Raw genomic sequence first — 15,824 nt, forward strand, 5'->3', positions numbered from 1 at the left:
CATAAGTATATTTGTCATAATCATTTCAATTGGGGTATGTTGAACATTTATGTTTGTCAAATTAGGTGCATTTGTGACATCAACATCAATAAGTAGATTTTTATTACTTACATTGGAGGAATTTGATGATGTACCTTCACATAACCTCCTCATACCCTCCCTTGTTTGTGCCTTTGTTGCCCCTCATTTTTCAAGCATTCCTCTCTTGTTCTTTCCCATGATTGCAGATGTAGATTACCCTACAAACAATAACATAAATGAAATACAAAAATAAACAAATATGAATCATTATTTTATGCTTAATCACAAGATAAAAACATAAAATAACATGTGGGCACAAGATTTAATAGAAAAAATTCATTATTTTCAAGTAAATTACCCTATAAACAATTACATGAACAAAATACATGATCAAATACAAAATTAAACAAACTTGCATGATTATTTTATGCTCAATCACAAGATACAAAATTAAACATAAAATAAGATCTTAGCACATGAAAATAAATCAAATTTGGAACTCCCAAGTACAAAAACCCTAATACTTGCATGTGAAACAATAGTCTAGAATCTCATGGACCATACTAAAACAACCTAATAACCATTGACATGTTGTTTTATCTACATTTTTCAATAACCTAATCAAGTTATTGAGTCCTAAATAAATTATCCATATCAACTAATAACTTGATCGAGTTATGTATTACTACTACACAAAGGGAGTTAGTGGGAGAGAGGGGTTAAAAAGGGAGGGGGATAGTAGGAGATTTTGAGAGAGAGAGAAGGTTGTGTGTGTGTGTGTGTGTGTGTGTGTGTGTGTGTGTGTGTGTGTGTGAGAGAGAGAGAGAGAGAGAGAGAGAGATTAGGGGATAGGATAAAAAGAGTGTGTGAGAAAGATGTATGTGTGTATGTATGTATGTATGTATGTTTTCATTTTCAAATATTTTGGTGCAAGTTGTGCTCAACACATGAACATGTACCAAAATTTTAGGATGTAGTCAGTTCAACAATTCATAAAAAATAAAATACTCATTAGAAAATTACAAAAAAATATACAACTTCTATATATGACTCTTAACTATCATTCTACCAAAGGGATATGAAAAATAGTGAATATAACTATCTTTTGTGCTAGACATGAAAACAACCATGTTATATTTTCACTTTAAAATATTTTCATGAATGTCAATTAGAAACTTTGGTTTTCTATGAATTATTCTAGGAGCTATTGATGTACATGCATGCTCTATATTTCCATTACTTACATTATGTGCATTCATCATTTCAACTTGAGATGTCACATTAGGGGCATTAGGTGACATAAGTATATTTGTCATAATCATTTCAATTGGGTTATGTTGAACATTTATGTTTGTCAAATTAGGTGCATTTGTGAAATCAACATCAATAAGTAGATTTTTATCGCTTACATTGGAGGAATTTGATGATGTACCTTCACATAATCTCCTCATACCCTCCCTTGTTTGTGCCTTTGTTGCCCCTCATTTTTCAAGCATTCCTCTCTTGTTCTTTCCCATGATTGTAGATACAGATTGCCCTACAAACAATAACATAAATGAAATAAAAAACTAAACAAATATGAATCATTATTTTATGCTTAATCACAAGATAAAAACATAAAGTAACATGTGGGCACAAGATTTAATAGAACAAATTCATTATTTTCAAGTAAATTACCCTATAAACAATTACATGAACAAAACACATGATCAAATACAAAATTAAACATAAAATAAGATCTTAGCACATGAAAATAAATCAAATTTAGAACTCACAAGCACAAAAACCCTAATACTTGAATGTGAAACAATAGTCTAGAATCTCATGGACCATACTAAAACAACATAATAACCATTGACAAGTTGTTTTATCTACATTTTTCAATAACCCGATCAGGTTATTGAGTCCTAACTAAATTATCCATATCAACTAATAACTCGATTGAGTTATGTATTACTACTACACGAAGGGAGTTATGAGAGAGAGGGGTTAAAAAGGGTGGGGGATAGTGGGAGATTTTGAGAGAGAGAGAGAGAGAGAGAGAGAGAGAGAGAGAGAGAGAGAGAGAGAGAGAGAGAGATAAGGGTGTGTGTGTGTGTGTGTGTGTGTGAGAGAGAGAGAGAGAGAGAGAGAGAGAGAGAGAGAGAGAGAGAGAGAGAGAGAGAGAGAGAGATTAGGGGATAGGATAAAAAGAGTGTGTGAGAGAGATGGAGATAATGAGAGAGTGGGGAGGGATAGGATATATATATATATATATATAGAGAGAGAGAGAGAGAGATTAGGGGATATGATATGAAGAGTGAGAGATATGGAAAGAATGAAAGAGAAAGTTATAGTGGAGAGAGTGGGGGATAGGATGAGATAGAGAGGTGGTGATAGAGAGGGAAAGGGAGGTGAAGAGAGAGATAGAGAGAGAGAGAGAGAGAGAGAGAGAGAGAGAGAGAGAGAGAGAGAGAGAGAGAGAGAGAGAGAGAGAGAGAGAGAGAGAGAGAGATTATGAGTTAGTGAAAGAATGCAAGAGGTTAGGATTTAGTAAAAGAGAGATATTTTGCATTAATTTTTACCTATTCATTTCATTTTTAGAAAATAATCACTACATGTTTTACACTATGCTTAATTCAAATTATCTATAAATACAATTTTGATGTCATGGGATTGACTTATCTACATCATGTTGTAGATCCCTTCAATAGCTTTCCAAGAAATTTTTAACAAAGTCAGCTAGACTTTATATGTGAAAGTTATGGCCTCTGGAGTAAAGCCTACTTTTAGTTCTTCAAAATCTGATCAAGTTTTGAACAAGTAAATTTTAGTTCTTTAAAACCTGATCAGGTTATTTGAATCCTAAAAGCTCGATTAGTTTATGGCTCAGTGATAGCTAAGGAAACAATCCAAAGGCTTGGGAGATTATTTTCCCTCCTTTTTTTTCCTTTAGATATTTTTTCATCTTCTAAGATGATTTCTAGTCTTTTCTTTCATCAAGTTTGTTAATGGTGAATTAGGTATCTCTAAAATCACCACTGTAATCTTACACATCTTCTTAGCTTTCTAACAATATAAATTTTTCTATTTCCAGACAACATTAACATGGCAAACTTTAATTACTTTTACCAATGCCTTGACAATCCTCATAGACATATGTCTATTTTTAAAATAATTTTTGATATGCTTAAACAAGTTTAAAATGAACTATATATTATTTTTCTACACTTGATTCTATACACATTTTTTTTAAAATGTTTTCATTTTAAATTATTTTGGTGCAAGTTGTGCTCAAAACATGAACATGTACCAAAATTTTAGGATGTAGTCAGTTCAATAATTCATAAAAAATAAAATACTCATTAGAAAATTACAAAGAAATATACAACTTCTAGATATGACTCTTAACTATCATTCTACCAAAGGGATATGCAAAATAGTGAATATAACTATCTTTTGTGCTAGACACGAAAACAACCATGTTATATTTTCTAAAAAATTAGGAACTATTTTTTGTGTGCAAAGGGTTTGACCCACCTAATCTTATCCATTTTTAATAAACTCTAGTAGTTTAGAAAGTAGATTTAGAGTATTACAATTTTTATGTTTTATGTATCATGTCATTTTGCATGGATGACCCTCAAACATCTCGACCAAGTTTAGGTTTACATGATTTCAGAAAAAAAGTTTCCACTTATACCCCCCTTTTTGTACACCATTTCTGGTGCACTCAACCCATTATTTGCAATGTACACAATAGTTCTTCCAATATGTTGTAAAATGGGTGCATTGATGTAATTGTGAGGCATTGGGTCCAAACAAGAAATTTTAATAAGAGTCAATAATTTTAGGATCTTTTCATCTCTAACACAAAGTTGTTGTATCATATCATGAATCCCAAAAGAATATACTAGATACTTACCAAGTTACCAGCACAAATTCTAACTAAATAATTAATTTATTGGTTGCATATGCCAGTGCACTTACTTCAACCTATTGTCTTGGACTTACTAGAGATTATTTCTTTCCCTACAAATTCTTTCTATTTAAATATCCTAGTCTTTTACTATTAAAAATTAGAGTCAAACAATTAATAAAAAAAAGCTATTGCAATCCTTGGAAAGATTAGTTTGGAATAAATTGTGTTAGAAATGGGAATAGAATTTTATTTATGTTTCTTTTCTCCATAGATCGTTAACCAAATATTTCAAATTTTCATTTTAAAATATTTAATTATCTTAAGACATATATAAATTCTACTTGTGAATGTAATTATTATACCTATAGATTTTACTCATGAATGCTTGCAAATATAAGGTAGGAAGAATCTTGAATATTTTAGTATGTTCACATCTGCTTCAAGAATTACTGAGTGAGTAGAATTGTTTGAAATTTTCATAGAAGCAAGGAAGAAGAAATGAAATCCAATCTATGTTTCTTTCACATCATGAATAAAAAGGAAAATTTGGTGCCCATATTTTTCAAGGAAACAAGATTATTTCTCTTGTTTTTCCATTCTTATCATTTGTTAAAATTGACAAAAATTGGCCATATGCAAAGCATCTTAACGAATCTACAATATAACCAAAAATAATTATAGGTTAAATCTAGCATAATCTTTATGAGGATTAAAATTAAATTTTCTTTAATTGATTGAGTCTTTAGTAATAATTGTGTGGTAGAATGTGGATCTAAGATGTTGGGTAAGTTTAAAAAGCACATGTTGAAAGCAGTGTATTAGCTATATCTTGTGGTTGAGCAAGTCAAGGTCAAAAATTTATTTATTTTGTAAGATCTCTCCTCATATGTACTTATCAAATATGAATTTCTCTATTAAACCCATTATAGGAGATTAGAATGGATATTAAGTAATGTTGCATGTTTTAGATGTCCTAATAGAAATTGGGATTAGCTAATACATTCATGTTTTAAATGTTTAGTGATTCAAGAACTACTACATTATCTTGATTTTTTAGACATTAATTTGCACTAATGATGATACGAGGTGTTTCACCTTATGATGATGATTTTAATTATTGTACCTTGATGATTAGGCTATGTGCATGTTGATGGTGTAGTACAATAAATGAATACAAACTTACGAATATGATTAATACCTTGATTATGCAATTTTTTAATGGTTAAATATATGAGTAGAAATGAGATAACAATTATTTATATGAAAGATTTATGTTTTGATTTATGGGACTATCCAGATGAGTTTTATATATATGCATGTGATTTTTCTTGAGCTACTAATGTGTGAAATGAGTGTGTAGAATTATTAACTGAGATATCTAACAATGAATCAAAACTTGACCCTATGTACAATTTGTGAAAACTAGGATTGAGTCTAATTGAAGATGCTAACCCTATCATTTCATATTTCATTTGCATCATAAATTGAATGTGTGTATTATTTTGTAATCATTAAGTGTTAATGGTTTGTAACAGTGATCTTATAGTGTCACTTGACACTAATGATTTGTATATGCATTTCAACATGATAATTAAGGTTAACCAAGTAACCTAAAAATCTAAGTTGAACTAGATTAGTGACCTAATACTGATTAGTTAGTAATCAGGATTAGTCACATTAATCAGGGTTTAGTGATAAATTTTCATTCTTAGAATTTTTAGAAAGTCCAAATATTTCAAGCATTTTAATAGGTCCCTAAATAGTTCTAGAGGCCAAAAATTATGAAAACTAAGTGCCTAGGGGATATATGTATGGGTTGAGGGCATTTTCCACCCCTCTAGTCCCTTTTGTTGACTTTTGTGTCCACCCAAATATCCCATTTTTGCTTTAGTGCGAAAATTGGAACTTCATCATGAGTTGGACAAGTTTATACTCCATCACAAAAAAAATTTTAGTGATGAGGTTAAGTTAGAAGACTCTAAAATCCTTAGTCAAGTGGGGGAGTTATTGCATTTTGCAAGTGGTTGAGTTAGGAGCCTATTTAATGAAAGATTTGAGAGTGAAGAATTTTTCATCCAATCTCTACATTTGGAGAGTAAAATCAAGATTATAGGAGAAGGAAGGATAGCTCTTCTCAAATTTTAGTTTATCATAACCATTTGTGAAGGCAGGAGTCCCTTCAAGTTTTTATTTTCATGTTGTGTTCTAATTGCTTAAGTAGGCTTGTTGCATATGTGTGTTTATATGTATGATGAACATGTTAAGGATGGGATTGTAATGAGTTTTATTTAAATATTTTTCTTTGTGTTTTACATTTGATTTTTGAGGAAAATTGTAATAGTTGTGTTGGCATTACTCACCATCAGATAGGGCATAAGTGGCCATGTACAGGAGGAGGGCTTTAGTTAGACTCTAGAGTGTAGAGTCTCTCCTCATGATGAGGAGAGGGAGAAAGAAAGGTGATATGGGCCCCTACTTGTTAGTAAAAACTATGTTTTGTGTATTAGAAATTAAGAAGTGAAAGAATAGAAGTTCTTGTGATTATAGCCTTAAAAGGGCATCTATTATAGTGTTGTGACTAACTTCTCCTGCTTGAAAAAATCCACTTTCTCCCTAGTTTGGTTCAAAGATGAACCTATTGTGTAAACCTAGGGTGAGAGTAAATGGGTTGAATGTCTCTTCATGTTAAATTTGTTTATCTCCTAGTCAATTTTGTTATCTCCATGGTTACTTAGATGAAATTGTAGATTTCATAGTGGCTACCTTGTTATGGAGCCAAGTAGGATCTTAGAGTTGTTTTTAATTCAAATGTGTTGAGAGATTTCTCCTCAAGATAATGATCTTGTTGTAAAAAGTTAATGTTAAAATTATTTTTGAAATGATTATGATCTTGTGTTTTCTTCCCTGGTTCTTTCCCAAGGGAGTCCTTGAATCAGATGATTGAATAAAAATAGAGTATTTTCATTTCCTATGATATTCTATGTGATTAAATATATATGCATATGTTTATCAATAAATGAGTGCAATGATATTTTACCTTTCCTATATCATGTTTATAGTTCAAATTCATACTCATATGATTGATGATAATTAGATGAAATGGTGTTATATAAAAATTTATGCAATTTGATTTCAAACTATGTCAAGAAAATTCAATTATATGAATTGAAATTTTATCTTGTATTTTCATAAATAATTGAAAGGAGAAATAATTCTACATTATTGTATCAACATAACATTAAACTCTATGTTATAATTGAACTTAGAGAATATATATATATATATATATCCCCTTGCATTGAAATCTAAATAAATTGAAAATCCAACACTTAGAAAAAAAAGGGACTTGAAAAAAAAAATCATCATCCTAGAGCAAAAAGCTCTCTGCCCTTTGTATGGGAAAATTCAAATTCTCTTTCTAACAAACCATATTTTGAAAGATTCTCTTTAATATCCTTTGTCATCATTTTGAATAATAGTTATGTAATAATGAAATAAAATAAAATAAATATTCAACACTAGTCTATCCTATCCTAGAGCCTCACCCACTAAAATTTAGGCCATAGCTCTTAATTTCCTTTCCTCCAAAATGTCTCCTTTGTTGACTTTGCATTGGTGATAAACCCCACACAAGGTGATGACTTCACAAACTTTCCACCAAGCCAAGGTAGGTGAGTTTGGGAGTTAAGAGGTGAGGTTAGAGGTAGGTGAGTTAGGGGAGGTTTACCATGGGGCTATTTGTTAGGATTTTTAGTGTTAGAAAATTTTAGTTGTTAGTAATAGTAAGTTATTTTGTTTTAATAATAATATTATATTAGTTAAGTTTTATATTTTTGGTGTTAAAATTTTTATTTGGTTACTAATGTTTTTGAAAAGGATTTTAAATGGAGATAATGTTACTTAGGATTTAGTGAAGACTGATTATTAATTAAATGTTAAGTTAGTAGGTAAAAAGTTAACATTAGTTATTTTGTTTTAAGTATTCTTCCACATTCTTTTTTTTTTTATGCATGATGCTCCTGCATCCAACTCCCATGGTGGGAAAAATTTGTGAATATGGATTCCCAAAATGAAGTAGCCACTGTTGACATTTTTTTTCTCTTCCTCCAACACATAGCTAGAACAAGTATTCGGTGCTGATATATTTCCTTCTTTCTTCTTTTCCAATACCTGGTTGGAACAAGTGTTTGTTGCTGAAATTTCTCCTTTGCAATGAACTCTGTCAAAGTATAACTCTCATCCTCATTAAATCTTGTTGAATTAATCACTGGATACTAATGAAGTACTACTTTGCTACCACTAACAAAGGTATGCTTTGATACCACTGATGGAGGGCCACACCACCCGTACCAACTCACAACCAAAATCACAACAATATGGAGATAGAGAGATGAAAAAAATGCTTCATAAAGCATCCATTAATACTTGAAATTCATTACAATATTCTCCAAATGAAAGGACTCCAAATTCTTACAATATAAGAGATATTTTCTCCCTAAGAGCTTCTACAAGAAATTGCATTCGAAGAGCTTCTACTTGAAGAGCTTACACTTTGAGAGCTTATACTTGAAGAGCTTGCTTACAAGAGATTACATTCAAAGAGCTTCACTACAAGAGCTTACACTTGAAGACCTTTTACAAGAAATTATATTTGAAGAGCTTCAACAAAAGAGAGCTTGTCTTGAAGAGCTTGATTACAAATGAACATAAGCCTTCCTTAAATAGGCACTTGACACCCAATGCATGATTTATCCACAACATTCTAGAATATCCACAACCTTCTACAATGTCTACAACTTTCTGGAAGTTCGGACACCTAAATACAACTAAGCACCACCATGTGGCCCAATTAGAAAATTAAATTTCCTTTATCGATCACTACAAATATTAAATGCGTGATTTAAGGAACTTTCCACAAACTTCTTAAGATGCCACCTACACACTTCGATAAATGGAATGACAACTATTTTTTTTATTTTCTATTTACGCCACCTATGCACCTTGAAAATAGAAATCCAATTTTTATTCTTCTTTTCTCCTTTTTCCCTTATTTTATTTTTTTATTATTTTTCCTTCTATTTTCATCACTTTCTCTCTCGTCCATAATTTTTTTTTTTTTTTTTTTAAATTTAAATTTTCCCATACAAGATGCTCCTGCATCAGACACCCTTGGTAGATAGAAAAGTGTGTCCCACACTTTGAGACCAAAAGAAAGATATACAACCATCTTCATCTTCACCACAAGCTTCCACCTCAATAAGGACAAGAAAACCAACATGCAAATCTTCCACATTTTTTTCTTCTGATGCATGATGCTCCTGCATCCAACTCCCATGGTAGGAAAATTTTTACTATTGACACATTTTTTTTTCTCTCTTCCTCCAACACATAGTTGGAACAAGTATCTGGTGCCGATGTATTTCCTTCTTTCTTCTTTTCCAACACCTAATCGAAACAAGTGTTTGTTTCTGAAATTTCTCCTTTGCAATGAAATCTATCCAAGTATAACTCTCATCCTCATCCAATCTTGTTGAATTAATCACACTTGTAATAAACCCAACAACACCATACCAATCTTTCTTTGCATACCACACATCATGAACAAGATCCTCATGCAAACCATCATCAATATCTTTCACACTCACCTCAAATTTAGCATCATATAATTCATAGAAATTTACCTCTTTCACGTCTTCATCTTTGATTTCTTCTTTTGTGTCTTCAACAAGGCATGTAATAACTTCACTTGCTTGATCTCCAACTAAGGCACTATGTTTTTCCTCCATTGTTTTGATCTTCAAATCTTCTTGATCTACTTTAGGTTCATAAATCTTGTCATCTTCATGCTCTTCCTCTTCTCGTTCATCTTCTTCAACTTTAGGTTTGCAAATGATTTCCTCTTCATCCGCTTGCTCTTCTTTTATATCACATGTCTAATACTCCACTAGATCTTCTATCTTTTCTACATCCAAGGAATTATCAACATCTTGTTTTTGGTGACATGCTCTTTGTTTTCGCAACTCAACTTCTAATTCATTCACTTTCTTTTGCAAATCAACTAGCAATGATTGTTGATTTCTTGCTCTAAATTTCTCAAGTTGAGGAATCCTTAGAATCCATCCAATCACAAAAGTCATCTTCTTCTTTCTATTTTCCATAATCAAGTCTTCAAAAGACAAATCTCATGCAACACAAGAACCTCGTGCAAACTACCTCACAGTTGGTGATCTGTCTACACAATCAAGAACTTCTTCACAAACTTCACCCAACTCAAGGTCCTGGTGCAAACTGCCTCACATTCGACAATCTATCCACACGGTCAGGAACTCCCACTCTGATACCACTGATGAAGTACTGCTCTGCTACCACTGAAAAAGGTATGCTCTGATACCACTGATGGAGGGCCACACCACCCGTACCAACTCACTACCAAAATAAAAATAATATGGAGATAGAGAGATGACAAAAATGCTTCATAAAGCATCCATTAATACTTGAAATTCATTACAATATTCTCCAAATGAAAGGACTCCAAATTCTTACAATATAAGAGATATTTTCTCACTAAGAGCTTCTACAAGAAATTACATTCAAAGAGCTTCTACTTGAAGAGCTTACACTTGGAGAGCTTACACTTGAAGAGCTTTCTTACAAGAGATTACATTCAAAGAGCTTCACTACAAGAGCTTACACTTGAAGAGCTTTTACAAGAAATTATATTTGAAGAGCTTCAACAAAAGAGAGCTTGTCTTGAAGAGCTTGATTACAAATGAACATAAGCCCTCCTTAAATAGGCACTTGACACCCAATGCATGATTTATCCACAACATTCTAGAATATCCACAACCTTCTACAATATCTACAACTTTTTAGAAGTTCCACCTAAATACAACTAAGCACCACCATGTGGCCCAATTAGAAAATTAAATTTCCTTTATGGATCACTAAAAATATTAAATGCATGATTTAAGGAACTTTCCACAAACTTCTTAAGATGCTACCTACACACTTTGATAAATGGAATGACAACTTTTTTTTTTTCTATTTACGCCACCTATGCACCTTGAAAATAGAAATTCAATTTTTATTCTTCTTTTCTCCTTTTTCCCTTATTTTATTTTTTTATTATTTTTCCTTCTATTTTCGTCACTTTCTCTCTCCTCCATAATTTTTTTTTTTTTTCAAATTTTTATTTTATTTTTTAAATTTAAATTTTCTCATGCAAGATGCTCCTGCATCAATGTCTTTGTTTAATGAAATGTCAATTTATTTTATTTGTCTATTTTTATTATATTGTTAATGTTAGATATGCTTATTTAAGAATAGGATTATAGATTTGAGTATTATTAGTTTTAGTTTTAATTTATGATTAGTAGTTAGTTTGTAGATATAGCATATTGTTGATTAGTGTATGAAATATTTTAAAAGTAAATAAAATTAATATTGTTTTAGATTAGTTTAAATTTAATTAAAACATATATTACTTTTTATCATGTAAGATTTAATGAATATTAGTAATGTTTCAAATTTGATTGACAACATTAATCTTATTAATATTAATATAGTGAAATTTATGATTTAATTCTTTAATAAGTAGAAAATGAGTTAGTATGTTAGTTAAGTATTAATTGGATTAGTTAATGTTCGATTTGTAGTTAATATATATTTAATGTTGTTTAATTGTGACAACATTATTTCTTTATTTTAAAAAGGTAGTAGTATTATTCCTTTATAGTTATTTATGTTTTAACAAAGAGGGAAATAACAACTTTATTTAAATAGGAATTTAAATTTCCTTGACTAAATATATTTGATAAAGTTAAATTTAAGACTAAGAACAATAATCTATTGGAATAAGACTAAGTCAAATTTATATTCATGCATTGAATTAAGCTATGACATGGAAGTCATGAATAATCTAATATTCAAAAGTTAATGATTTTAATTAGTTAACAAGCCCCTTTTAACATTGGGAACAAGTATTAAGGTAACTTAACGAACATCTTGAAAGGATGTAACCTATTCAACTAGGAGATAGACTGAGACATGAACTAAAATTTGGAACTCTAGAAAACCTAAGGTGACTTATGTGTGTCTTAGTTAAACTGGTAATAACATAGTAGATTTATTAAACACAAATTCTAAAAGAAATCATTTGTTTTTACCTCATTATTTTTGGGCATGACATTTTGGTATCAGAGCCTAGGTTTGTAACACTTGGGAAATAATGGGTCCATGTAAAGTGTGGATGTTTAAATTTTATTATACAACATAGGGATTACTCCTTGCAAAATTTTAAAAAAAGCTAATGTACTCTTTCTAAATAATGACACTAATGAGTAAACCTAAGCAAAACCTGAAGTAGATATTAACGATTGAAAATAGTCAACCATATTAGATAAATTAGTCTCAAGGACTTGAAAACAACTGATTTGATGCAAGAATGTTACATTTATATTAAGGTAGATTGTGATCTCATAAAGAATTTGAAATTATATTGACATGATCACCTTGGAAGAAAACTAAATTAAGAACTCTAAAACATCTTCCAATCATGTGAGTGGAAATAAGTAAATAACCTAGTGATCAAACACAAGGTGTTTCACATCATCTTTAGTAGAAGTTAGATTTTATCTAACCAATCACTTGTGGAAAAAATTTAGTTGAAGTATGGAAGTGACCAAGTAGATTTCTATTGATTTAGACATTACAACATAAGTAAAGGAAACCTACGATCTTCATAATCTAATTTTGTACCTTTGGGTTGAAATATTGAATAGATAAATGAATTATGAGTAAATAGGAAGGTAACACTTGAAGACTATACCACATTACCAAGGTATTGAGATACCTCTAACCTATTAGGAATTTAAAATGTATTGTTCTAGTAATCCTTAAAAAAAGAGAGAACTAAATTGAAATCTGCATGTAACCTTTAGAAACCTCAAATGATATGATTACTAATGTGAGAAGTTATTCAACAAGCGAGATAGCTAGGAACACACAAAGAAAGGGAATATCTCACTCTACTATGAGGAATAGAACCCTAGTCAAGGAATAAATCTGTCTAAATATAGTGGTAAGAAAAAAATTAAATGGTGATAAGTATGTAACATATAGTATTGAATTGGTAAGATAGAAAGTGAAAACTTTTGAGTTAGGGTTATGTGAGTCTAATTATGTTAGCAGGCTTATTATATAAGCATGAGTAATACTAAATTTTAACTATCAAGTGAATACTCATAGACTCTAGTATTGGAATTTTTGGATCAATTATAACCCTACAATATAGAGAAAGTAAAGTCACGATGAGGTCATCAACCTAATACAAAGTAAAGGTTCAAGTATCAAAGTTAAGTAGTACGAGGATTATAAGCCACAAGGCATGATAAGAACAATGATGATGACCTATATCATTAGCAAGAAGATAGTTTTAAGAATGAATAAGTAAACATTGACAAAATCCTAATAATGGTTCTATACCTACCTTGTTGAAAACTTACAACCTAAGGATGAATTCATAAGTTATTTATAACTAGGAGAACATGAAGTATGGATTATTAATAAGAATAGTATCATTCAGTACATTCTTGGATGATAATTAAAACTTGTGTAAACAATCAAATAATATAGGACATTGATATATATATATATATATATATATATATATATATATATATATATATATATATATATATATATATATATATATATATATATATATATGTATGTATGTATGTATGTATGTATGTATGTATGTATGTATGTATGTATGTATGTATGTATGTATGTATGTATGTATGTATGTATGTATGTATGTATGTATAGAGGATCATACCAATTTGGTAAGATTGATAACACAACTTTAGCTAGTATATTGTGGTGAATTTGACCTAAGAAATATTATAGATAGATTCCCTAATATGTAATTATAGTGAATTTAGGAGAAGAGATTTGGTTTTGTAATTGTAACTCAAAGTACAACTCTACTAACACTAAAGTTTCCACATGTTTAGATTATTTGAAAAGAAACCAATGTAACAATAATAGGATTGAAGGGGACTTATATTAATATCCTTGCATTTGCACTTTTGAGTGTGTTCTAATAAGGCCAAACCCCTTAGTACAGTAAACCCTAATCATAGGGTGATGTTGATAAAGATAGCTATGTAGTTAGTATGTGGGATCAATCATAATTTGAGCAATATGGTCTTAAGACCACCATCTAATTTCAATTCAAGATCCCTAAAATTTATTTGAATGAATTAAGATTCATCTTTTCCCTCAGTAGCCCTAGTATGACCACATTATGTCGGTAATGTAAATTTTGGAAGTAATTGGATTCATTTCCTCATTTGTCTGATTTTAGATTTTGGTATTTTAATGTTCTTCATTTTTTCCAACAATGTTGTGTGGGGCTATTTAGCCAATTTTATTATTGATGATTCTATTTTGCCTCTAGGTCATGTACTTATTTCTTGATTAAAATTTTTCTATTGTGGCCACTCCTTATTTCTTTTGCTTTAGACTTTTACGTTGGATGTTTCATCCTTAATTTTGAATTTAAATTTTAAGGTACTTTCTTGGGAATTTTATTCACAAAGTGACATATGATGAGCCTACCAAAGGAATTCCTGACAATCAAGTGGATGCACAACATTAGGGTATGGGGTTATTAGTGAGAGTATTCATGCCCCACCCTATCTCAGGACTTGAATAATAGGACTAGTGTTATTCGTGGACTATTTTGAGTAATGGATTGCACCCCAACATAAATTTGGTTAAGGTTACAAGTTAATCTAATGGACTTTTAGATGAAAAAGGTGCATGTGTAGTGATGGACTTGTTAAGTGGCCTATTAAAGAATCAGTGTGTCATGGAATTTCTAAAGGAAAAGTGATTAACCCTACATAAAAAGACAAGGTACATAATAAAATCCCTCATTTGAGGGAGTCTCATACAACTATTACCTCGATGAGTGGGTATGTAGAATTTGGAATATCTTATAATATTATTATTATTAGAGACTCTATAAGTATTTTATACTAGATTAGAATGTTGTTTATATGTGACTAATATGTTTTAAGTAGTGTTTGACCCTAGAAAGTGTAACCATGTCAGAGTTATGAATTGAACTTCACTTTTAGTAATGGTAATCAAGAAAATAGGTTATTATCCTAAGTATGTATGTGAATCACTAATCATTCTTTTAATAGGAGTAAATTTTAGTACAACTTTAGACAAGGTCTATCTTGGAATGAACATTTTAGTTGTGCAACTTCCAGGAGGAAATTAAAGGCTAGTGGGGGAGGATGTAAGGTCCCTCCTTGTATGTACTTATCAAATATGAATTTCTCTATTAAACCTGTTATAGGAGATTAGAATGGATATAAGTAATGTTGCATATTTTAGATGTCCTAATAGAAACTAAGTTCAACTAATACATTTATGTTTTAAATTCTTAGTTATTTGAGAATTACTACATTATCTCGACTATTTAAACATTAATTTGCACTAACAGTGATACAACGTGTTTCACCTTATGATGACAATGTTAATTATGGTACCTTGATGATTAGGTTATATGAATATTGATGGTGTAGTACAGTAAATGAATGTAGAATTAAGAATATGATTAATACTTTGATTATGCAATTTTTAATGGTTAAATATATGAGCAAAAATGAGATAACAATTATTTATATGAAAGATTTATGTGACTATCCAGATGATTTTTTATGTGCATATGATTTTTCTCAAGCTATTGTTGTGTAAAATGAGTGTGCAGGATTATTAGCCGAGAAATCTAACAAAGAATCAGAACTCGACCTTATGTACAATTTGTAAAAACTAGGGTTGAGTCTAATGAAATATGTAGAACCCATTGTTTCATATTTAATTT

This window comes from Cupressus sempervirens, chromosome 3 (assembly GCF_028749045.1).
Source record: "Cupressus sempervirens isolate cs-2001-9-10 chromosome 3, ASM2874904v1, whole genome shotgun sequence".
NCBI classification, from domain to species: Eukaryota; Viridiplantae; Streptophyta; class Pinopsida; order Cupressales; family Cupressaceae; genus Cupressus; species Cupressus sempervirens.